Source organism: Coregonus clupeaformis, unplaced genomic scaffold (assembly GCF_020615455.1).
Source record: "Coregonus clupeaformis isolate EN_2021a unplaced genomic scaffold, ASM2061545v1 scaf0287, whole genome shotgun sequence".
Taxonomy (NCBI): Eukaryota; Metazoa; Chordata; class Actinopteri; order Salmoniformes; family Salmonidae; genus Coregonus; species Coregonus clupeaformis.
Genome location: NW_025533742.1, coordinates 80,847 through 105,568, shown reverse-complemented (window position 1 = coordinate 105,568; position 24,722 = coordinate 80,847).

Genomic DNA, 24,722 nt, shown 5'->3' with positions numbered 1-24,722 from the left:
AGAGAACTCTCAAATTCAACTAGCAACAAAGCCACTGCTACTTAATTACAGTTAAGGGTAGCACTTGATCTGACAGTACTGTTGCTAAGGAAACTCTTTATTTTTAATGTTTTATTTAGGGAACTCTTTCTTTCATAGTGTCTTTAATTATGAAGAAATGGCACAGTAAAAGTGTAATATGTAAGAAATGCATGCGCAAATAACGCATCAAATTTCCCATAACCAAAAATACAAAAAACATCCCTAATCAGCTATGCCACAAACTACCCCAAAATAACCCCTACATATTAGAAACTACCCAAAACAGTTACTGCAAACAACTTCAATACCATAAACGACCCCAAAATACTAGAAACTAAAGCAAACAGACACCCCAGAACTACCTCAAACATTCCAAAAATACCAGACTACCCCAAGCAGCTACTCCAAGCTCTTTGGGTAGTTTGTGGTATGCTATGTTTTTTTTAGCATAGTTTTGTGTTAGCTGTTTTGGGTAGTTTCTGGTATGGGGTTGTTTGTAGTTATCTGTGGTAATTTGGGGGAATAGTAGGACCTGTGTATCATTAAGTCTTGAGTGATGTGATTCTTACAGGAGGGAGGGAGTCTGATTTGATTGGTTGAGAGAACAGTGAGTTGAGTTGTGAGTTGAGTTACCCTGTGAGGAGGCTAGGAAGAGCATACGTTGCTATCAGTGTTGTAAAGTACTTAAGTAAAAATACTTTAAAGTACTATTAAGTAGTGTTTGGGGGTATCTGTACTTTACTTTACTATTTATATTTTTGACAACTTTTACTTTTACTTCACTACATTCCTAAAGAAAATAATGTACTTTTTACTCCATACATTTCCTCTGACACCCAAAAGTACTCGTTACATTTTGAATGCTTAGCAGAACAGGAAAATGGTCCATTCACACGCTTATCAAGAGAACATCCCTGGTAATCCCTACTGCCTTTGATCTGGCGGACTCACTAAACACACATGCTTCAATTGTAAATGATGTCTGAGTGTTGGAGTGTGCCCCTGACCATCCATAAATATAAAAAAAACAAGAAAATGGTGCCGTCTGGTTTGCTTAATATACTTTTACTTTTGATACTTAAGTATATTTCAGCAATTACATTTACTTTTGATACTTAAGTATATTTAACACCAGATACTTTTAGCCCTTTATGTGACACTCTGGCTCTAGGACTTTTGTATGTGAGCTAGAGTGTATGTTGTTTTGTTGGGGATTTGGGTGTTTTTCTATGTTGGTAGTTCTGTCGGGTGTATTTCTATGTTTGCAGGTCTGTGGGTTGTTTTGCTAGGTGGTTGTATGTTGTAGTCAATGACTCCCAATCGGAGGTAACGAGTGTCAGCTGTCGGCTCGTTATCTCTGATTGGGAGCCATATATATTCTGTGTGTTTTCTCCTGTGTTTTGTGGGTTATTGTTCCGTGTTCAGTCGTGTCACTGAGGACTTCATTATCGTCATTTGTTGTTTTTTTGTGGTTGCTTTATTTAATAAAGTCATCATGTTCACTCCACGCGCTGCGTATTGGTCCGCTCCTTCAGACGATCGTGACAGAATAACCCACCATAAAGGAACCAAGCAGCGCGTCCAGGAACAAAGGGTCTGGACATGGAAGGAACTGGTGGAAGGTAAAGGGTCCTGGACTTGGGAGGAGATCCTAGATGGTATGGATCGCCGACCATGGAACGAGACGGTGGAGAGGCGACGGCGAGAGGAGCAACGGCATCAGCAGGGCCATCATCGTCGGAAGGACGAGAGGCAACCCCAAGAAGTTTTTGGGGGGGCACATGGCTTGGGCGACGGAGCAGCAGGAGGCTGCCACTAGGCAGAGTCAGAGGGCTGCCAGGTTAAGGGGGCTGACGGAGGCAGAGAAGGGACGGATTCAGTGGGCTACCAGGTCAAGGGGGCAACTGGGTAAAGCAGGGAAGGAAAGTGTTGAGGCACGGCGTGAGGTACTGGGGTGTGTAACCAGTTCGGTCCGGCCCGTTCCTAGTCCCGTGGTGCAGCCAGTAGTGTGTGTTCCCGTGCGGTACGGCCTGTTCCGGTCCCTCGCACTAAGGATACGGTGCGCGTCGCCAGCCCAGCCCGGCCTGTTCCTACTCCTCGCACCAGGGATACGGTGCGCTTCGCCAACCCGGCCCGGCCTGTTCCGGCCACTCGCACCAGGGATACGGTGCGCGTCGCCAGCCCAGCCCGGCCTGTTCCTACTCCTCGCACCAGGGATACGGTGCGCTTCGCCAACCCGGCCCGGCCTGTTCCGGCCACTCGCACCAGGGATACGGTGCGCGTCGCCAGCCCAGCCCGGCCTGTTCCTACTCCTCGCACCAGGGATACGGTGCGCTTCGCCAACCCGGCCCGGCCTGTTCCGGCCACTCGCACCAGGGATACGGTGCGCGTCGCCAGCCCAGCCCGGCCTGTTCCTACTCCACGCACCAGGGATACGGTGCGCCGCCAGCCCGGCCCGGCCTGTTCCGGCCACTCGCACCAGGGATACGGTGCGCGTCGCCAGCCCCGCCCGGCCTGTTCCTGCTCTCCCGCACTAGGCGTTATGGGGAGTCCCCAGGGTCCAGCATGCCCTGTTCCGGCTCCCCGCACTAGGCGTTATGGGAGTCCCCAGGGTCCAGCATGCCCTGTTCCGGCTCCCCGCACTAGGCGTTATGGGAGTCCCCAGGGTCCAGCATGCCCTGTTCCGGCTCCCCGCACTAGGCGTCATGTGCGTTCCCAGGGTCCAGCAAGCCCTGTTGCTTCTCTCCGCACTAGCCCTGAGATGCGTGTCCTCAGCCCGGTACCTCCTGTTCCGGCACCACGCACCAGGCCTACGATGCGCCTCAGACGGCCAGAGTCTGCCGTCTGCCCAACGGGGCCTGAACTGTCCGTCTGCCCAACGCCCGTCTGAACTGTCCGTCTGCCCAACGCCGTCTGAACTGCCCGTCTGCCCAACGGGGCCTGAACTGTCCGTCTGCCCAACGCCCGTCTGAACTGTCCGTCTGCCCAACGCCCGTCTGAACTGCCCGTCTGCCCAACGGGGCCTGAACTGTCCGTCTGCCCAACGCCGTCCTGAACTGCCCGTCTGCCCAACGCCGTCAGAGCCTTCCGCCAGACAGGATCAGCCAGAGCCTTCTGCCAGACAGGATCAGCCAGAGCCTTCCGCCAGACAGGATCAGCCAGAGCCTTCTGCCAGACAGGATCAGCCAGAGCCTTCTGCCAGACAGGATCAGCCAGAGCCTTCTGCCAGACAGGATCAGCCAGAGCCTTCTGCCAGACAGGATCAGCCAGAGCCGTCTGCCAGACAGGATCAGCCAGAGCCTTCTGCCAGACAGGATCAGCCAGAGTCTTCCGCCAGCCAGGATCCGCCAGAGCCGTCCAGCCAGGATCCGCCTGAGCCAGCCAGCCAGGATCTGCCCCTCAGTCCGGTGCTGCCCTTTAGTCAGGTGCTGCCCCTTAGCCCGGTGCTGCCCCTTGGTCCGGTGCTGCCCCTTAGTCCGGTGCTGCCACTTAGTCCGGTGCTGCCCCTTAGTCAGGTGCTGTCCCTTAGTCCGGTACTGCCTACTAAGCAGTTTGTGACTGTGGTAGGGTGGGGATCACGACCGGGGCCAGAGCCACCACCGTGGACAGACGCCCACCCAGACCCTCCCCCTAGAGCGTATGCTGGTGCGCCCGGAGTGCGCACCTTTAGGGGGGGGTACTGTGACACTCTGGCTCTAGGACTTTTGTATGTGAGCTAGAGTGTATGTTGTTTTGTTGGGGATTTGGGTGTTTTTCTATGTTGGTAGTTCTGTCGGGTGTATTTCTATGTTTGCAGGTCTGTGGGTTGTTTTGCTAGGTGGTTGTATGTTGTAGTCAATGACTCCCAATCGGAGGTAACGAGTGTCAGCTGTCGGCTCGTTATCTCTGATTGGGAGCCATATATATTCTGTGTGTTTTCTCCTGTGTTTTGTGGGTTATTGTTCCGTGTTCAGTCGTGTCACTGAGGACTTCATTATCGTCATTTGTTGTTTTTTTGTGGTTGCTTTATTTAATAAAGTCATCATGTTCACTCCACGCGCTGCGTATTGGTCCGCTCCTTCAGACGATCGTGACACTTTACTTAAGTAGAACTTTACTGGGTGACTTTCACTTTTACTTGAGTCATTTTCTATTAAAGTATCTTTACTTTTACTCAAGTATGAAAATTGGGTACTTTTTCCACCAGGTTGCTATAGATTCTGATTCAACTACACATTTAGTGTGCTCTCTTCCTAGAGCATGACATTCAGTTCTTATTCATAATTTAACAGAGGTTAAAGGGACATTTTGCTCCAAAATCTAATTTAGTAAAATGTTTTCAGACCTCATAAGTAGTCTAATGTGAAAATGAGTCAATGTCCAGTTATATGCCAACATCCTAAATGAATGGCAAATATAAGTACCATGTAATTTCTAGATGTGCTTATTATTTCCATCAATTTGGAGTTAAGAAATATATATGGATCTACACAACATATGACGTGGACTCTTCTTGATAAAATACTTCTGTGGAGGTCTGAAAACATCTGCAAAACTTCTATTTCTTTTTACTTAACTCATTGAACCCACCTTGTGGAATGGCCCTCAACTGCCATAGTGGTGCAGCAATAGCTACACATTTTACCATGGGATTGAAGGGACCTTTAAGCCTAAAGTTGATGGCATCAACCAGGAATTTTCATTTATTTAAAGAGAAACCATTGCTCCAACAGTTTAAGATACAGTGAGGGAAAAAAGTATTTGATCCCCTGCTGATTTTGTATGTTTGCCCACTGACAAAGAAATGATCAGTCTATACGTTTAATGGTAGGTTTATTTGAACAGTGAGAGACAGAATAACAACAAAAAAATCCAGAAAAACACATGTCAATAATGTTTTAAATTGATTTGCATTTTAATGAGGGAAATAAGTATTTGACCCCCTCTCAATCAGAAAGATTTCTGGCTCCCAGGTGTCTTTTATACAGGTAATGAGCTGACCTTAGGAGCACACTCTTAAAGGGAGTGCTCCTAATCTCAGCTTGTTACCTGTATAAAAGACACCTGTCCACAGAAGCAATCAATCAATCAGATTCCAAACTCTCCACCATGGCCAAGACCAGAGAGCTCTCCAAGGATGTCAGGGACAAGATTGTAGACCTACACAAGGCTTGAATGGGCTACAAGACCATTGCCAAGCAGCTTGGTGAGAAGGTGACAACAGTTGGTGCGATTATTCGCAAATGGAAGAAACACAAAATAACTGTCAATCTCCCTCGGCCTGGGGCCCCATGCAAGATCTCACCTCGTGGAGTTGCAATGATCATGAGAATGGTGAGGAATCAGCCCAGAACTACACGGGAGGATCTTGTCAATGATCTCAAGGCAGCTGGGACCATAGTCACCAAGAAAACAATTGGTGACACACTACGCCGTGAAGGACTGAAAACCTGCAGCGCAAGGTCCCCCTGCTCAAGAAAGCACATATATACATGCCCGTCTGAAGTTTGCCAATGAACATCTGAATGATTCAGAGGAGAACTGGGTGAAAGTGTTGTGGTCAGATGAGACCAAAATTGAGCTCTTTGGCATCAACTCAACTCGCCGTTTTTGGAGGAGGAGGAATGCTGCCTATGACCCCAAGAACACCATCCCCACCGTCAAACATGGACGTGGAAACCTTATGCTTTGGGGGTGTTTTTCTGCTAAGGGGAAAGGACAACTTCACCGTATCAAAGGGACGATGGACGGGGCCATCTACCGTCAAATCTTGGGTGAGAACCTCCTTCCCTCAGCAAGGGCATTGAAAATGGGTCGTGGATTGGTATTCCAGCATGACAATGACCCAAAACACACGGCCAAGGCAACAAAGGAGTGGCTCAAGAAGAAGCACATTAAGGTCCTGGAGTGGCCTAGCCAGTCTCCAGACCTTAATCCCATAGACAATCTGTGGAGGGAGCTGAAGGTTCGAGTTGCCAAACGTCAGCCTCAAAACCTTAATGACTTGGAGAAGATCTGCAAAGAGGAGTGGGACAAAATCCCTCCTGAGATGTGTGCAAACCTGGTGGCCAACTACAAGAAACGTCTGACCTCTGTGATTGCCAACAAGGGTTTTGCCACCAAGTACTAAGTAATGTTTTGCAGAGGGGTCAAATACTTATTTCCCTCAATAAAATGCAAATCAATTTATAACATTTTTGACATGCGTTTTTCTGGATTTTTTTGTTGTTATTCTGTCTTTCACTGTTCAAATAAACCTACCATTAAAATAATAGACTGATCATTTCTTTGTCAGTGGGCAAACATACAAAATCAGCAGGGGATCAAATACTTTTTCTCTCTCGCTCTATACTGTACTATATATCATTAACTGGGACTAACATAGACTACCTTTAAGGGTCTCCAAAACGAGTCAGTCACCTCTTAATCTCGGTTACCCAGAAGTAGAATTCATGCAAAGTTGTCACTTCCTACATGTGAATCTGTCCACGAGAGATTAGTCACCCCTCAGTGCTGGTACTTTGAGATAAAGCATATCCCAGTATTTCGTAAGAAGTGCTTACTCTTCACAACCATGCTTTGATATTTAAGTCCTCAAGCCGCGGCTTTGCAGACATCTCTTGGCCGCTGACATGTCTGTGACATGAGCTAGTAACATATTACTAATATGATCTATGACAATGTTTCTCAGAAGTGGGTCAAGAGACCTGTCTTTCTTTTCTATGCAGTTGAGAGTTATTTTGCAAGGGATCCATGTTCAACTAGGGATGAACAGGGGCATGTTCAGCAAGACACTTATTGGAACATTCAGATAGAAATATGCCATGTAGCACAAACATGCCTCTCTGACATGTAGAATACGGAATCACTTCAGCTCTATTCATTGTATTTTTATCTGCAACATTCGACAACGTTTGGCTACTGAACAGGACCATGGAACTAATTAGGGGATCATGGCTACAGTGCAAGACCACCACAGTGAAAGAAAGAAAGAAGGCTGCTCAATGGAATAAGAAGCACTTTTCATACAGTAACATGGCTTATGTGCTATGCAGGCATACTAATTATCCAATATAATTCAAAATTATGGCACAGCTAGTAACACATTAACTTACTCTCAACCAAAAGGCTTACACACAGTAACTGTGTCATTACAACAACAATGTCAAAACAGATTTGATAAACATTCACGTCAGCTGTTGACCTTATGATAATTTGTGTTCCTTTTTTTAATCAGTAATTTGTGCTTATATGGGTTCATAAAAAAATATGTTTTGTTGTCTTTGTATTGTTATTGTCTCGTTGTTTTGATTAGTTTTTTTGGGGGGGATCATAACAGTTAATGGGGATCCAAATACACAAATAAACTGATATTATACTGTAACACACCATTTTATACCTTGAAAAGCTACAGGTTTTTTATAACAATTTTTTATCTATGATGTGTGATAAGAATTTACTGACTGTTTGACATTTTTTTATAACATTGTACATTTGCTCCCTCTAGCTGTCATGATCAAAAGTCACATCATTAATGCTTCCCTTTGTGTCCTGTACTCAATGACACATATGAAATATATCTCTACTTATAGTCCTAGATTTATTTGATACTTTTTAAAAATTAAAACATAGAGGTGAACATAGAGGTGAATTCAATTCACTGGTTTCACAGTTTAATTTAGAGCATCATGACATGACTGTAAAGTACAGGTACAATTTACTCCATATGTGCTATATGCCATTTGTTATGAACCTTTGGTTGGTGATTACCCTGTAGCAGAGTTACAATGTTAGTTAGAGTGCTATGGAGAGGAATGGAGGTCTATCAATGCTTAGATACATTTGGAACATAATTATTTGTATGTTGGGTACAGAAGAAAAAGGGGCATTTGACTCCAAAATGAAACTTTTCAGATCTCAAAAGTAGTCTAATGTCAAGATGAATCCATCATCCATGCTATCAGCCCTATACAAACAGCTATATGCCTAAACTAGCTACATGGAATTGTTTTAAGAAGGTCATATCAAGGATCATATAGCTATTAGATTTTCTTTATATATAAAACAAGTTTTTGATGAAAAAATGCTTTGGGCCTTACTGCTATTAGCCCATACAAACACATTGATTAACAGATTCACTACATGGAACAACAGATAGTCCCCCCCAAAAAACATCTAAAGGAAATGTGTTCTGAAGTGTCTGTCCTATATCTATGAGAAAGATATGAGAAAGATTAGGAAACATATATTACATGAGTTTAACCCCTTATTTTTGGCACTAAACAGTCTCCATATATAGCCCAAACTCTTTGGACACTACAGACAGAAGTTGGCAGATCGGCTGTACTGACTTCAGACTAGTCCAAAGACGGTTGTGGGGGTCGTAGAGCAAAACGGAGTAAACACCATCGTGTTCGTGAGAGTCTCTCCTTTCCATAGAGAGAATAATAGTTTGTAGGCCAAACCGTTAGAACGGTACAGATGATTTTCGGGATGTCTCAAACGTACACATGAGTAAAGCCAGCTACTACAGCGAGTGAAATCACTGCAACATTTAACAAAGAGCTGCAGTCAGTTTCAGAATGGGTGGCAAGAAATAAGTCAGTCCTAAATATTCCAAAAACTAAAAGCATTGTATTTGGGACAAATCATTCACTAAACCCTAAACCTCAACTAAATATTGTAATGAATAATGTACAAATTGAGTAAGTTGAGGTGACTAAACTGCTTGTAGTAACCCTGGATTGTAAACTGCCATGGTCAAAACATGTTGATTCAACAGTAGCTAAGATGGGGAGAAGTCTGTCCATAATAAAGCGTTGCTCTGCCTCCTTAAAAACACTATCAACAAAGCAGGTCCTACAGGCCCTAGTTTTGTTGCACCTGGACTACTGTCCAGTCGTGTGGTCAGGTGCCACAAAGAGGGACTTATGAAAATTACAATTGGCTCAGAAGAGGGCAGCACGGCTGGCCCTTAAATGAACACGGAGCGCTAACATTAGTAATATGCACGTCAATCCCTCATGGCCCAAAGTAGAGGAGATATCAACATTATCACTACTTGTTTTTGTAAGAAGTATTGACATGCTGAAAGCACCAAGCTGTCTGTTTAAACTACTAGCACACAGCTCGGTCACCCATGCATACCCCACAAGAAATACCACCAGAGGTCTCTTCACAATCCCCAATGGGAGGCGCACAGTACTACATAGAGCCATGGCTACATGGAACTCTATTCCACATCAGGTAACTGATGCAAGCAGTAGAATCAGATTTAAACATCTGATAAGAATACACCTTATGGGACTGTGAAGTTACACACACACAGGCACAGACATGCATACACATGCACTCTACATAAACGTACATATGGATTTTGTATTGTAGATACACTATATATACAAAAGTATATAGACACCCCTTCAAATTAGTGGATTCGGCTATTTCAGCCACACCCTTGCTGACAGGTGTATAAGATCGAGCACACAGCCATGCAATCACCATAGACAAACATTGACAGTAGAATGGCCTTACTGAAGAGCTCAGTGACTTTCAATGTGGCACCGTCATAGGATTCCACCTTTCCAATAGTTCGTCAAATTTCTGCCCTGTTAGAGTGTCCCTGGTCAACTGTAAGTGCTATTATTGTGAAGTGGAAACGTCAAGGAGCAACAACAGCTCAGCCGCAAGGTGGTAGGCCACACAAGCTCACAGAACGGGACCACCAAGTAATGAAGCATGTACAAATCGCCTGTCCTAGGTTGCAATACTCACTACCGAGTTCCAAACTGCCTCTGGAAGCAACGTCCGAACAATAACTGTTTGTTGGGAGCTTCATGAAATGGGTTTCCATGGCCGAGCAGCCGCACACAAGCCTAAGCTCACCATGAGCAATGCCAAGCGTCAGCTGGAGTGGTGTAAAGCTCGCTGACATTGGACTCTGGAGCAGTGGAAACGCGTTCTCTGGAGTAATGAATCACGCTTCACCATCGGGCAGTCCGACGGACGAATCTGGGTTTGGCGGCTGCCAGGAGAACGCTACCTGCCCCAATGCATAGTGCCAACTGTAAAGTTTGGTGGAGGAGGAATAATGGTCTGGGGCTGTTTTTCATCGTTCGGGATAGGCCCCTTAGTTCCAGTGAAGGGAAATCTTAACGCTACAGCATACAATGACATTCTAGACGATTCTGTGCTTCCAACTTTGTGGCAACAGTTTGGGGAAGGCCCTTTCCTGTTTCAGCATGACTATGCCCCCATGCACAAAGTGAGGTCCATACAGAAATGGTTTGTCGAGATCAGTGTGGAAGAACTTGACTGGCCTGCACAGAGCTCTGACCTCAACCCCATCGAGCACCTTTGGGATGATCGCCCAACATCAGTGCCCGACCTCACTAATGCTCTTGTGGCTGAATGAAAGCAAGTCCCCGCAACAATGTTCCAACATCTAGTGGAAAGCATTCCCATGATTGTGGAACGAGATCTTCGACAAGCAGGTGTCCACATACTTTTGGTCATGTTGTGTATGTTGCAGTAGAGGAGTGGCCTGAGGGCACACACTTAATGTGTTGTGAAAAGTGTTATGAAATGTAATGTAATGTAATATTTTGTATTGTGTATAACTGCCTTAATGTTGCTGGACCCCAGGAAGAGTAGCTGCTAGCCTTGGCAGCAGCTAATGGGGAACCTTAATAAATACAAATACAACATCTCAAGAGAACACCACTTTTGAGGTCTGAAAACGTCTGTCAAGCATTGATTTTGGACTGGAATGGCCCTTTAAGCACATTCTACAGTAATTAATGCGATACCACTCTCATGATCCACGGTCAAGGTTGGTGCACTCCTTCCTTACTGCAGTAAGAAGACATTAATTTTTACCTAGTAAGGCAATGCCCTCAGTATCATGACTCGTCCTGCCAGGGCAAAGAGAAATAAGCATCAGTGACCAGTGGTGACCCCGTGATGACCCCATAATCTGGTGTATGACCCCCAGAGGGGGGTTGTGCTTGGAGTCAGGGGATTAGCTATTTCCATGGTCTCATCAGCCAATTAGACCACTTCATGTCCCCCACTAATGAGAACCATACAATATTTCTGGCAGGTTCTCAACAAATCTGAAATGCCATAGTTGTTAAGGCACTTGTGGATATTTAACAATTGTACAATTATTAGTCTACAGATAAAATGAAGGGGTGAGAATGGATTTGTTATGTTTGTATTATCTTAAAATAGCATTTATTACAGCAGCAAGGGATTGTATATTACGCAAAACATTTAAAAAAAATTATGTCTCAGCATCTTCATTACATAATATAATATTTGATTTAAAACCCGGTGTGAGGTCCAAATTAATGTGAAATACAAAACATACACATGCATACAAGTAAAATGCTGAAAACTCTTATGATTCAGTTCATAGTGTAAAGTTAATTGTAGACATATTTCCTTGTTTCAGTCTCTGACAATGGTAGAAGTATTGTACTTGAGGTATATAACAAATACTCTATGGACTGCACACATGTGGTTTACTTGCATATGACTCATCTTTACATTTACATTTCCAATGATAAAATTACTTTATAATATCTGCCCTGAGCTGAACAGTTTGGAATTCCAATAGATAAATAGAATATCACACTGCCACTACAAAAAGAAAAACTATTACCTCTCCCCCACTTAACACTGCTCCAAATATTGTCACTCCAGCCCTGTTATTTCTGATAATACCAACACTAAACAATTTTCACACTACAACAACTCTCTTAAACTAGAAGTATTCATTATTATTTCTTTACCTACCTTAGGTACTAGGAAATATCAATGATGACTTTCTGCAGGGAAGATCCTAAAACAGCACCCAGTGCATTGTTATGCTGATTTAATCCAAGTGATCAAGCAGTTGAAGTTACTCAGGGATGTGTACCGAGACCCTGCATGGTTATTATCTGCTAGTACTAATTGGGTGATGGTCAGTTGTGAGGCTGTCCCAGAATTCAATCCAGTCCTCCTCTTAGAATAGATAAAGTTGTGCCGCGTCACACTATAGGCCACACCCACTTAGCTTTGTTAAGTGTTGGTAGCGGCGAGCTGAATAATTATAGCTGGCTAATCAGCATGGATATCCGAAAATGGCCACCTTGTCGAGAGTGTTGACGAGCTAACCGAGCAGCCTACTGGCCCAACCACCGAGGTTGAGGAGCCTAGCAGCAAATGTAATACCTGCCCATCCTCCACACTGCCTGCTGACCAACAAGATCAAGAAGAGCCAGGGCCTAGCCCCAGCAGCACGAGGGTAACATCACAATAAGCACCTGCACCTCTGTTACCCCAGCCACTAGCACCTGACGACCTGTTGGATCTAACCAAAACTGAACCAGTGGAAGCAGAGTTGATTGTGGCTTGAAAATTCTTGCAAAGTGGAATTGCAACCACAGCCAGCAACAACAAATGGACCCCACTCAGTGTTCTCCAAAGATACAGTGGGCCATTGTCAGCAATGCCACTGTAACATGGATTTGGATTAACATTAACAAATACAGCAATGTGCGTAAATTCTTTCTCCACCCTGAAGAATGTATCGAGAGGGACCTGACAAGTACATTTCGCCAGGAAGGAGAATGGAATCAGAAACTTCTCATGAGGTTCAACACAGCATGGAGGAGGCTGCAACTCTTCTAAATGGTAAGCTACAACCTTTATGGCCCTGGCCACCATGCCAGAATTATTAATTAATTGGTTTACCCTCATGTAAGCCTACTGGTTGTTTGGCAGATTTTGTTATGTAATGTATAGTTTAGGCATTTGCTTTTTACTTCAATGCATCTTTTAGATTTATATGTAATTCTTAAAGGTCATTGCTTGATTTTGCAGGTCTAATTGCTATTGATAGATATGCTGCTTTGCGTTATTTTAGGGGTATAGGGACAATGACCAATGCAGCCTATTGGTTGTGCTCTGAGGCCACGCTGAAATTGGCAGTGCATCTAACATTATCCTTCCATGGTCCTGAATCGATGGTTAAGTGTGTGCTGTTTTAATGAGTGCATCTTTGGCTACCAGTCTTCGTGGGGCTTTTCTTCAATATATTTTTGTGTGCAAAATGACAGTTGTGTATATGGTGTCATTTCAGATAGGCTTACATTTTTGTAGATTTTATGTGTAGGACCAATATCGTGTGTAGGCTCCTAAAAGGAGAAGACAAACTTTCACTCCGTTATCATTAATTTGCATTACACAGTCATTGTGTGATAGTCTACCGTAAATGTGATGTCAATACTAAATGACACACAGCATACTTTTTCGCCCCCTCCCTGCTCTCTTGCAATTGCGTGTGTGTGTGTTGCTTTCGGAATGGAACATTTAATCTTATTCACGGCTACTGATATTTAGGACATTTCACATCAACTATGACTATAGAATATGCACTTAGTTTGATTTAGTTTGCTTTCCTGAAACTCTCCCACACAGATAATATTGCACACTTGGAGAAGTGGCGGCTTATATTATATATTATATTATGCCATTTAGCAGACGCTTTTATCCAAAGCGACTTACAGTCATGCGTGCATACATTTTTTTTTGTGTATGGGTGGTCCCGGGGATCGAACCCACTACCTTGGTGTTACAAGCGCCGTGCTCTACCAGCTGAGCTACAGAGGACCACAAGTTAAGCTTGGTTAAGCTCATTGCATAGTGTCAGAAATTCGACAGAAATTATTGAAGTTTAAGCTATGAAGCCTGTAAGAATCTTTGATAAGATAGGGGTGCTGCATTTTGGATACACATATCATAGTGGGGCGCATCTTTCTTGTGTTATTATACAAAACAACGGTTGTTGATGTGTACAGCTACATTTGAGATACAGTTTTGTACATTTGAAAAGTAGTATGACCAATCTACCTTGTGTTATTTAGAGCTCTGAAGCAATACTAGTTGGTGTCGTCCCCCCCCATGGATTTAATTGGTTACATACATTTCTCTTAATGCAACCTGCTGAGTTGATACAATGTTGCACTTCACTAGCTATAACTCAAGTCAAGGCAGATAGAAAGGGAGGCAGACAGGCGGATATTTTCTACAGTTTTTATTTGTCGGCTTTAGGCTTAGTTGACGATGGAAGTTATAGGCCTACTGCTGCATTGGTCTATAGGCTATCTCTGAATTCCATGCGCTAATTTCTTTAGCCGCCAATGGATCACGGTGTATCTATGTGTGCGTATGGCAAAGGCTGGTGCTCTTGCATTAGTTGAATTTTAACTTTGAGATTTTTCTCATTTTAATTAAGATATTTATGATTAACCACGTGACAATAATTTTGAGAAACGAAAACGTTATTTTTTAAATGAAACTCTTCCACGAAAATGCACATATAAAAATTATCATAACTGGCACTGATAAATTGTATGATAAATTCTCTAAACTTAAAACTCCCGAGCTGCCTATAGTCTTTATTATAGTGCACACAGGAGGTCCTGTGAAAAAAATGGCCCGCCTATAGAAATCAAATGCCCGTCCAACAGATTCATTCTGGCATCAGCCCTGATCAATGGTTTCAACTCTTACTTTCAAAGGAATTAATGGTGAGAGCCTACACTGGCCTCTCTAATTTGAAAAGTAGATACCAACCCGCCGATATACTGCAGTTTACTGTGTGCGCTTAGCTGTCTAAATTATGAGGGACATAGCTTTATGAGATCCTTAAAGATGGAGTCCTCATTATGTGAAACAGCGCCACTGGTCGCCCCAGGCACATTTGTTTTAGTTTTAGTTTTGTTTATGAAAGGAGGAGGGGTGCATCCAGCATCTTGGTAAAAAAACGAATTGTAGTACATACTCTGCTGATCCTTATTCAGAATCCTCAGGATCATCAGGATCTTAAAAGATCTGATAACAATTTACATTAAGTTGCCCCTATTACTATGTAACTACACAGTATTACTGTAGTAACAGCATAATAGTTACATAGCTATTGCTATGTAATTACATGGTAATAGGGTTGTAGTGGTATTGGTTATTACACAATCGGAACAAGACATTTGTAATTACACATCCACCTGCTTAAGGTTATTCCATATGTCTAATTTCTAATGTTATTATTTTTTTGTTATGTTCCACTATGATACTAATGTTTTGTAATTACATGTTTGAAAGTTACCTGTTAATTACAATGTTAATAACGCAAACCAAAATTTGACCTTGTTACATTTAACTACAAGGTGCCACTACCATTGAATCCACATGTACTACCAAGGTTGATAAATAGGCTAGGACCTGGTAACAACAATTGTAACAAGGCACACCCTGTCATTAACTACCAGTCATTGACTCATTGACTGCCTTGTGACTTGGTTTGACAATAGAGGTCTTAACGGGTCCACCCGAACCCGAATACCCGAGACCCTTGGGTCCGAGCCCGGTCCTGTTTGATTGTCTTCGGGTCTCGGGTCTATGCAACTACAACTGATAGACCCGAGTGGACCCGGCCACGGCGCTGCATTGCCTTTAGCATGTTTATTTTATGCTAATAAGGTTCATTTATTTACTTATTGAAGGCTTAGCCAACATATAAAGACATATTTGTTAACCAGAAGAGCAAATTGGATGCTAAACATAGTTTTTTTGTCACTTGGGTCGAAATCGGGTCAGTTTGGGTCCAGGTCCCCCTTTTAAAAAAATGATAGTCTGTTCGGGTCCAGGTATGATTGTCCTCGGGTCCGTTCGGGTCTGGGTACAACTTTTTGGATCCGAGAAGTCCTCTATTTGACAATAGCTTCCTTGACCTCAATGTCAACAAGACTAAATTAGTAGCCTATGCCTTGGAGGTAAGCAAGGAAATATCGGAAGCCCCCTCTCCATCATGTCACCATGAAAGGACAGGACATGGAGCAAGTCTCACATTTTAAATACCTGGGGACAATTTAAGACAACAAACTTAACTTATCAGGAAAACACTTACCTCATCTACAAGAAGGCAAGGCAGAATCTCTTCCTACTAAGAAGTTTTAATGCAAGCACACACACACTGAACATGGTATACAGATCCCTGATCGATAGTGTTCGCACCTTCAACATCTCCTCCTTGTATGGGAACCTCTCATTCAGGAACAGGAGCAAACTGGCTCAAGTTTTTAATCAGGCCAGTAAAATAGTTGGCAGCAAACTGCCACAACTCCCAGATCTCTTCACTCAGAACACTACAAGGAAAGCACTCCAGGTCTTCAACGACAACACCCACCTACTGCATGCATCCTTCCACATGTTGCCGTCCGGTCGGAGATTAAAGGTGCCACTCCCATGGAAAAATGGTTTAAAAAATCCTTTATCTTCTCTGCAGTGACAATCCCCAATAAGACTATGGTGAACTGACATGGAAATGCTCAATTTGTGTAATGTGTATGTTTTTATGTCTGGTTTTATCTTTTCAATGCCAAGAGCGCCAAAGACAATTTTCCATTTTGTGCAAACCTAATGGACAATAGAGTTTTGTAATTCTTATTCTTAAAAGAAAATTACAAAAAAATCTGCAGCACCACCCCAACATCAACAAATGTGAAAATGGTGCGTTTCTATGTTTTGTAGTAAGAAATATACTGTAGATGGAGATAAGTGTTTCCAATGACATCATCGGTGTGCATCGTGATTTTTACCAATTCATTTATTCTATGTTATGACCTGGCTAAGCACTGGCACAATGTCAACATGTTTTCCAACTTGGTCAATAAACGTTACAAAATCGACATAAAACTCATGAAACATTTAGTTTACTTTTAGTTCACTTTTAAAAACAGGACAAATTAAGAGACAGAAATAGCATGTTGCTTCCATTTTGGCTGAACAGGAGAAGAGTGTGAGAGGTGAGAGGTCAGTGTGATGCCACTTCCTGGTGACCTCTCCCTTCTACAAAATCGTCAAAAAAACTCATGAAACATTTAGTTAACCTTTTTGTTCACTATTTGATGACTGACATTGTACGTTTGCATATTCAAAATAAGAGCCATAAGCCAGGAAGTGACATCACGCTGACCTCTCAACTCTCATACTTTCCTCTGCAGCCAAAATGGATGCCACATGCTGGGTGTTTCTCAATATGCATACTACCGTGCTCCTCACTCTCATGCACCGAGTGCATACTTGTGAGGACGAGAGTGTGGAGGACGCATCAAATATTACATTTGAAAAGCACTTGCACTCCCCCTACTGTATTACCTCACGCTGTACCTCCCCATTCACTGAACCTTCTTCCAGCCAGGACAATGGAAATAGAGACTAAACAAGATATACACAAAGCAAAAGTTTTACTTCATAATTATCAGCTAGCTATATGTAAATCGTAATCATCTAGCTACACTGCGTAAAATGGTCTGTTTCCGAGTGTGTACATGTAAGTCAGAATATCTTTAATGATTATAAGTAGAACTCAGTATGGAGAAGTCATGATAAATACAGCTTGAGCAGTCATGATTATGTATTCTCAGTTCATCGTGCAGACAGGAATAAATATCTCTCCGGGAAGCAGAAGGGCGGAGGTGTGTGTTTCATGATAACGACTCATGGTGTAATTGTAGTAACATACAGGAACTCGAGTCCTTCTGTTCACCCGACCTAGAATATCTCACAATCAATTGCCGACCGTATTATCTCCCAAGATAATTTTCTTCGGTTATGGTCACGGCCGTGTATATCCCCCCTCAAGCCGATACCACGACGGCCCTCAAAGAACTTCACTGGACCTTATGCAAACTGGAAACCACATATCCTGAGGCTGCATTTATTGTAGCCAGGGATTTTAACAAAACAAATTTGAGCACTAGGCTGCCGAAGTTCTATCAACATATCGACTGTTGTACTCGTGCTGCTAAAATCCTCGACCATATTCGAACTTCCGGGATGGTTATAAGGCCCTCCCCCGCCCTCCTTTCGGCAAATCTGACCAGGACTCCATTTTGCTTCTTCCTTCCTATAGGCAGAAACTCAAACAGGAAGTACCCGTGCTAAGGACTATTCAACGCTGGTCTGACCAATCGGAATACACGCTTCAAGATTGTTTTGATCACGTGGACTGGGATATGTTCCGGGTAGCTTCCGAAAATAATTTAGACGTATACACTGAAATGGTGACTGAGTTTATCAGGAAGTGTATAGGTGATGTTGTGCCCACTGTGACTATTAAAACCTACCCTAGCCAGAAACCGTGGATAGATGGCAGCATTCGTGCAAATCTGAATGTGCGAACCACCACATTCAACCATGGCAAGGTGACTGGGAATATGGCAGAATACAAACAGTGTAGCTACTCACTCTGCAAGGCAATTAAACTAGCAAAACATCAGTATAGAGACAAAGTGGAGTCGCAATTCAACGGTTCAGACACGAGACTTATGTGGCAGGGTTTACAGACAATCACGGACCACACAAGGAAAACCAGCCATGTCGCCGACACCAATGTCTCGCTTCCAGACAAGCTAAACACCTTCTTTGCCCGCTTTCAGGATAACACAGTGCCACTAATGAGGCCCACTACCAAGGACTGTGGCCTCTCCTTCTCCATTGCCGACGTGATTAAGACATTTAAACATGTTAACCCCCGCAAGGCTGCCTGCCCAGACGGCATCCCTAGCCACGTCCTCAGAGCATGCGCAGACCAGCTGGCTGGTGTGTTTATGGTCATATTCAATCTCTCCCTTTCCCAGTCAGCTGTTCCCACATGCTTCAAGATGGCCACCATTGTTCCTGTACCCAAGAAAGCAAAGGTAACTGAACTAAATGACTATCGCCCTGTAGCACTCACCTCTGTCATCATGAAGTGCTTTGAGAGACTAGTCAAGGATCATATCACCTATACCTTACCTGACACCCTAGACCCACTTCAATTTGTTTACCGCCCCAATAGATCCACAGACGATGCACACTGCCCTATCCCATCTGGACAAGAGGAATACCTATGTAAGAATGCTGTTCATTGACTATAGCTCAGCATTCAACACCATAGTACCCTCCAAGCTCATCATTAAGCTCAAGGCCCTGGGTCTGAACCCAGCCCTGTGCAACTGGATCCTGGACTTCCTGACGGGCCGCTCCCAGGTGGTGAAGGTAGGAAACAACATCTCCACTTCGCTGATCCTCAACACTGGTGCCCCACAAGGGTGCGTGCTCAGCCCCCTCCTGTACTCCCTGTTCACCCATGACTGCGTGGCCAAGCACGCCTCCAACTCAATCATCAAGTTTGCAGATGACACAACAGGAGTAGGCTTGATTACCAACAATGACGAAACAGGGAGGAGGTGAGGGCTCTGGGAGTGTGGTGCCAGGAAAATAACCTCTCACACAACATCAACAAAACAAAGGAGATGATCGTGGATTTCAGGAAACAGCAGAGGGTGCATCCCCCTATCCACATCGACGGGACCGCAGTGGAGAAGGTGGAAAGCTTCAAGTTCCTTGGCGTACACATCACCGACAAACTGAAATGGTCCACACACGCAGACAGTGTGGTGAAGAAGGAGCAACAGAGCCTCTTCAACCTCAGGAGGTTGAAGAAATTCAGCTTAGCACCTAAAACCCTCACAAACTTTTATAGATGCACAATTGAGAGCATCCTGTCGGGCTGTAACACCGCCTGGTACGGCAACTGCACCGCCCACAACTGCAGGGCTCTCCAGAGGGTGGTGCGGTCTGCCGAACGCATTACCGGGGGCAAACTACCCGTCTGCCATGACACATACAGCACCCGATGTCACAGGAAGACCAAAAAGATCATCAAGGACATCAACCACCCGAGCCACTGCCTGTTCACCCGGCTATCACAGAGAGAATGAAAAACAGCTTCTATCTCAAGGCCATCAGACTGTTAAATAGCCATCACTAGCACATTAGAGGCTGCTGCTGCCTATTGAAATCACTAGTCACTTTAATAATGTTTACATATCTTGCACTACTCATCTCATATGTATATACTGCATTCTATTCCATAATATTCTACTGTATCTTAGTCAATGCCGCTCTGTCATTGCTTGTCCATATATGTATATATTCTTAAATCCCATTCCTTACTAGTTTTGTGTGTATTGGGTGTATGTTGTGAAATTGTTAGATATTACTTGTTAGATATTACTGCACTGTTGGAGCTAGAAGCACAAGCATTTCGCTACACCCGCTGTAACATCTGCTAAACACGTGTATGTGACAAATACAATTTGATTTGATTTGATTTGATTAGCCGGCTCTTGAAGGTCATGGAGCTTTACACACGCGAATAGCCCCTAACACCTTGTCTTTTGTGCTCATATCCACCCCCACCCCCTCTCCCCCCAGTTCACCTCAGCAGGCTATATACTCAAAAATTTATTTGGTAGGCCTATAACCTAGTAATTCATACATTTTAAAAACGTCTTAACAAGAATGTTAGACTATAAAGTTAATGGAGTCTATATTCATACGACTCTTGACATGTCATCAATTAAAGATCCAAAATCGAATCAACCTTCAATTGAAACTTTATTTGAAGTGAATTTAAAATTACCACACACTTAAAATGGTAACACTTTACAATAAGGTTCCATTTGTAAAGGGTTTATAAAGGGGTTATAATTACATTATTATTTAATCATTTGTAAATGCATTATAAACCATTTATAAACGTTTATATCGCATTGGTCAATATAGTGCAATAACCTGGTCAGTGTTTGCCAAATAGTCAGCCAATATTTACCTCCAGTTATTAACCAATTTAGAAATGCACTTACAAATGCTTATAGGATTAATCCTTATGTATCATCATGCAACCTTATTTTCAATAGTTGCACAGTTGAACAATTTTTATTTTCTCACTTTTGGGTGTGATGCATTGTTGCTCTGTCCCAGGAACAGAAGAGGTTGTTTTTCATGGTGTCTTGAACGACCTTTGAAACCCTGATGCCTTGGTCAAATTTACATCCAGAACATTATTCAACCATCATTAACACTTACCAGATTACCAGATTATATCAACACACACTTACCACTTGTCTGTGATAGTCCAAGTATGGTGAACGCTCTGGTGTGAAATGATAACCGTAATACCTTTGGTTGATGAAGCAGTGGAGGTATCCTCTCACAACGTTGAATGTTTTGGTCTGCACACCCAACATTCATTGACTGAACATGTTTAAAAAAGTGTTGAATCTTCTCTCATCTATGTAGTGATGATTACCCAATACTGTATGTCTAAGTTCTGAGTGAACTCTCAAATAATCTATAAATGATTTATCCACATGTATAACTGCTAAAAGTATACCTTATTTTAAAGTGACAGATCTATGAACATTTATAACTGAGTTATCAACAATTAGAACTGCTAAAAGTATACCTTATTTTAAAGTGACAGATCTATGAACATGTATAACTGAGTTATCAAAAATTAGAACTGCTAAAAGTATACCTTATTTTAAAGTGACAGATCTATGAACATTTATAACTGAGTTATCAACAATTAGAACTGCTAAAAGTATACCTTATTTTAAAGTGACAGATCTATGAACATTTATAACTGAGTTATCAACAATTAGAACTGCTAAAAGTATACCTTATTTTAAAGTGACAGATCTATGAACATTTATAACTGAGTTATCAAAAATTAGAACTGCTAAAAGTATACCTTATTTTAAAGTGACAGATCTATGAATTTCAGCCTAATTTCAGTTTATGTGACAAAACAAGCAACCATTATGTAGAGAATCATTGTACCATCTAAACTGCTGTGAAATATATTTTCCATAACCAAAAATATTGTATTTTCATCTGTTTGAAGTTGGTGTACAAAACCGAAAGTAAAATGTGCAAAAACAAAACTTAAAAACGGGAAGCATAGAAATAGCGCACATAGAACAGATCTACCACTTCTTAGACTTGCTTTCAATGAGAATGACAGATGTATAACCTTTAAAGATAGTGGAAACCTACTGACCATTATGAGTTAGGCCTACCAATATTTATACCTTCTAAAAATATACCTTAAAAGAAAGTGGAAACCTTCTGGCTATTAACTGTAAAGTGTTACCCTTAAGGGTAAAACAATAAAATGAAAAAACAAACACAGCACTAAAATAGATTAATCAAAGAGCATAAAACACAAACGCCTCATTGATTAAAGGGCAAGCCTAAAAAGGCAGGTGGTCAAATGGGATTTAAACACCTCATATTTCAAAACCCTTACAGTAAGAATGATAGACTATAACGCTCCAGGTGTCTATTCATATGATCTTGTCACATCTTGAACAGTAATTCACTCTGGTGATGTTGAACATGGGAAAATATAGTCTAGCTAGCAAATGCAATTGAAATTTGTATTGAGATTTAAATAATGGATTTTGTTGACTTAATATAATAAAAATGTGACTAATTAGACCAGGTTTGGTCAAATATGGATAGAGAGTTTTCTTAACATATGGCTCTGGTGTTTTTATGTTAGCTCATCACCATCTGTGGTTAGTTTTGGTTTTAGACATTTGACTCCTACTCTTATGGGTAACAATAAAACTATGCATGATGCCTCTTTAGTCACAAGAGTCACACCTAGTCAACAGATATTTTGGAGACCTCATGAGGTGTCCTAACCAGTTAAGAGTTTCCAGTAGGTGTCTTGATTATAGAATAAGGCTATGAGTCAGTGGTTCCTGCGCCATAGACAGGCAATTGGTTTGGAGTTTAAAGAATGTTTTGATATTTCTATTTGATCAACCCATACATAATCTAGACCTACATGCAACATTATATCTTGCGCTTTTGACAAAGATTTTACATGAGGATTTCACATGATATGCATAAATACTTACAGTGGGGGAAAAAAGTATTTAGTCAGCCACCAATTGTGCAAGTTCTCCCACTTAAAAATATGAGAGAGGCCTGTAATTTTCATCATAGGTACACATCAACTATGACAGACAAAATGAGAAAAAAAATTCCAGAAAATCACATTGTAGGATTTTTAATGAATTTATTTGCAAATTATGGTGGAAAATAAGTATTTGGTCAATAACAAAAGTTTCTCAATACTTTGTTATATACCCTTTGTTGGCAATGACACAGGTCAAACGTTTTCTGTAAGTCTTCACAAGGTTTTCGCACACTGTTGCTGGTATTTTGGCCCATTCCTCCATGCAGATCTCCTCTAGAGCAGTGATGTTTTGGGGCTGTTGCTGGGCAACACAGACTTTCAACTCCCTCCAAAGATTTTCTATGGGGTTGAGATCTGGAGACTGGCTAGGCCACTCCAGGACCTAGAAATGCTTCTTACGAAGCCACTCCTTCGTTGCCCGGGCGGTGTGTTTGGGATCATTGTCATGCTGAAAGACCCAGCCACGTTTCATCTTCAATGCCCTTGCTGATGGAAGGAGGTTTTCACTCAAAATCTCACGATACATGGCCCCATTCATTCTTTCCTTTACACGGATCAGTCGTCCTGGTCCCTTTGCAGAAAAACAGCCCCAAAGCATGATGTTTCCACCCCCATGCTTCACAGTAGGTATGGTGTTCTTTGGATGCAACTCAGCATTCTTTGTCCTCCAAACACGACGAGTTGAGTTTTTACCAAAAAGTTCTATTTTGGTTTCATCTGACCATATGACATTCTCCCAATCCTCTTCTGGATCATCCAAATGCACTCTAGCAAACTTCAGACGGGCCTGGACATGTACAGGCTTAAGCAGGGGGACACGTCTGGCACTGCAGGATTTGAGTCCCTGGCGGCGTAGTGTGTTACTGATGGTAGGCTTTGTTACTTTGGTCCCAGCTCTCTGCAGGTCATTCACTAGGTCCCCCCGTGTGGTTCTGGGATTTTTGCTCACCGTTCTTGTGATCATTTTGACCCCACGGGGTGAGATCTTGCGTGGAGCCCCAGATCGAGGGAGATTATCAGTGGTCTTGTATGTCTTCCATTTCCTAATAATTGCTCCCAAAGTTGATTTCTTCAAACCAAGCTGCTTACCTATTGCAGATTCAGTCTTCCCAGCCTGGTGCAGGTCTACAATTTTGTTTCTGGTGTCCTTTGACAGCTCTTTGGTCTTGGCCATAGTGGAGTTTGGAGTGTGACTGTTTGAGGTTGTGGACAGGTGTCTTTTATACTGATAACAAGTTCAAACAGGTGCCATTAATACAGGTAACGAGTGGAGGACAGAGGAGCCTCTTAAAGAAGAAGTTACAGGTCTGTGAGAGCCAGAAATCTTGCTTGTTTGTAGGTGACCAAATACTTATTTTCCACCATAATTTGCAAATAAATTCATTAAAAATCCTACAATGTGATTTTCTGGAATTTCTTTTCTCAATTTGTCTGTCATAGTTGACGTGTACCTATGATGAAAATTACAGGCCTCTCTCATCTTTTTAAGTGGGAGAACTTGCACAATTGGTGGCTGACTAAATACTTTTTTCCCCCACTGTATATCCCTTGTAAAAATGTAATTACAGTTGTTAAAGATTGTTATATTGTAAATACAATGTAACTGAAAGGTTTATGACGAACGTTCTCCTGTCTGCTAATTTATCCTTGTTAGCCTATTGTCTGCAAAGGTTGTTACAATGCAACTACATAGTAATTATAAAGGTTAAATCCCACTGGGTATCACTTTACATTAAGTTGTTTGCTCCAGGGTGATAATTACAAGTATATCCTATGTAACTACATTGTTCTTACATTACACTTGATTCGGTATACCCTTTGAACCAGGTAATAACGCAGAAACAAACTCACT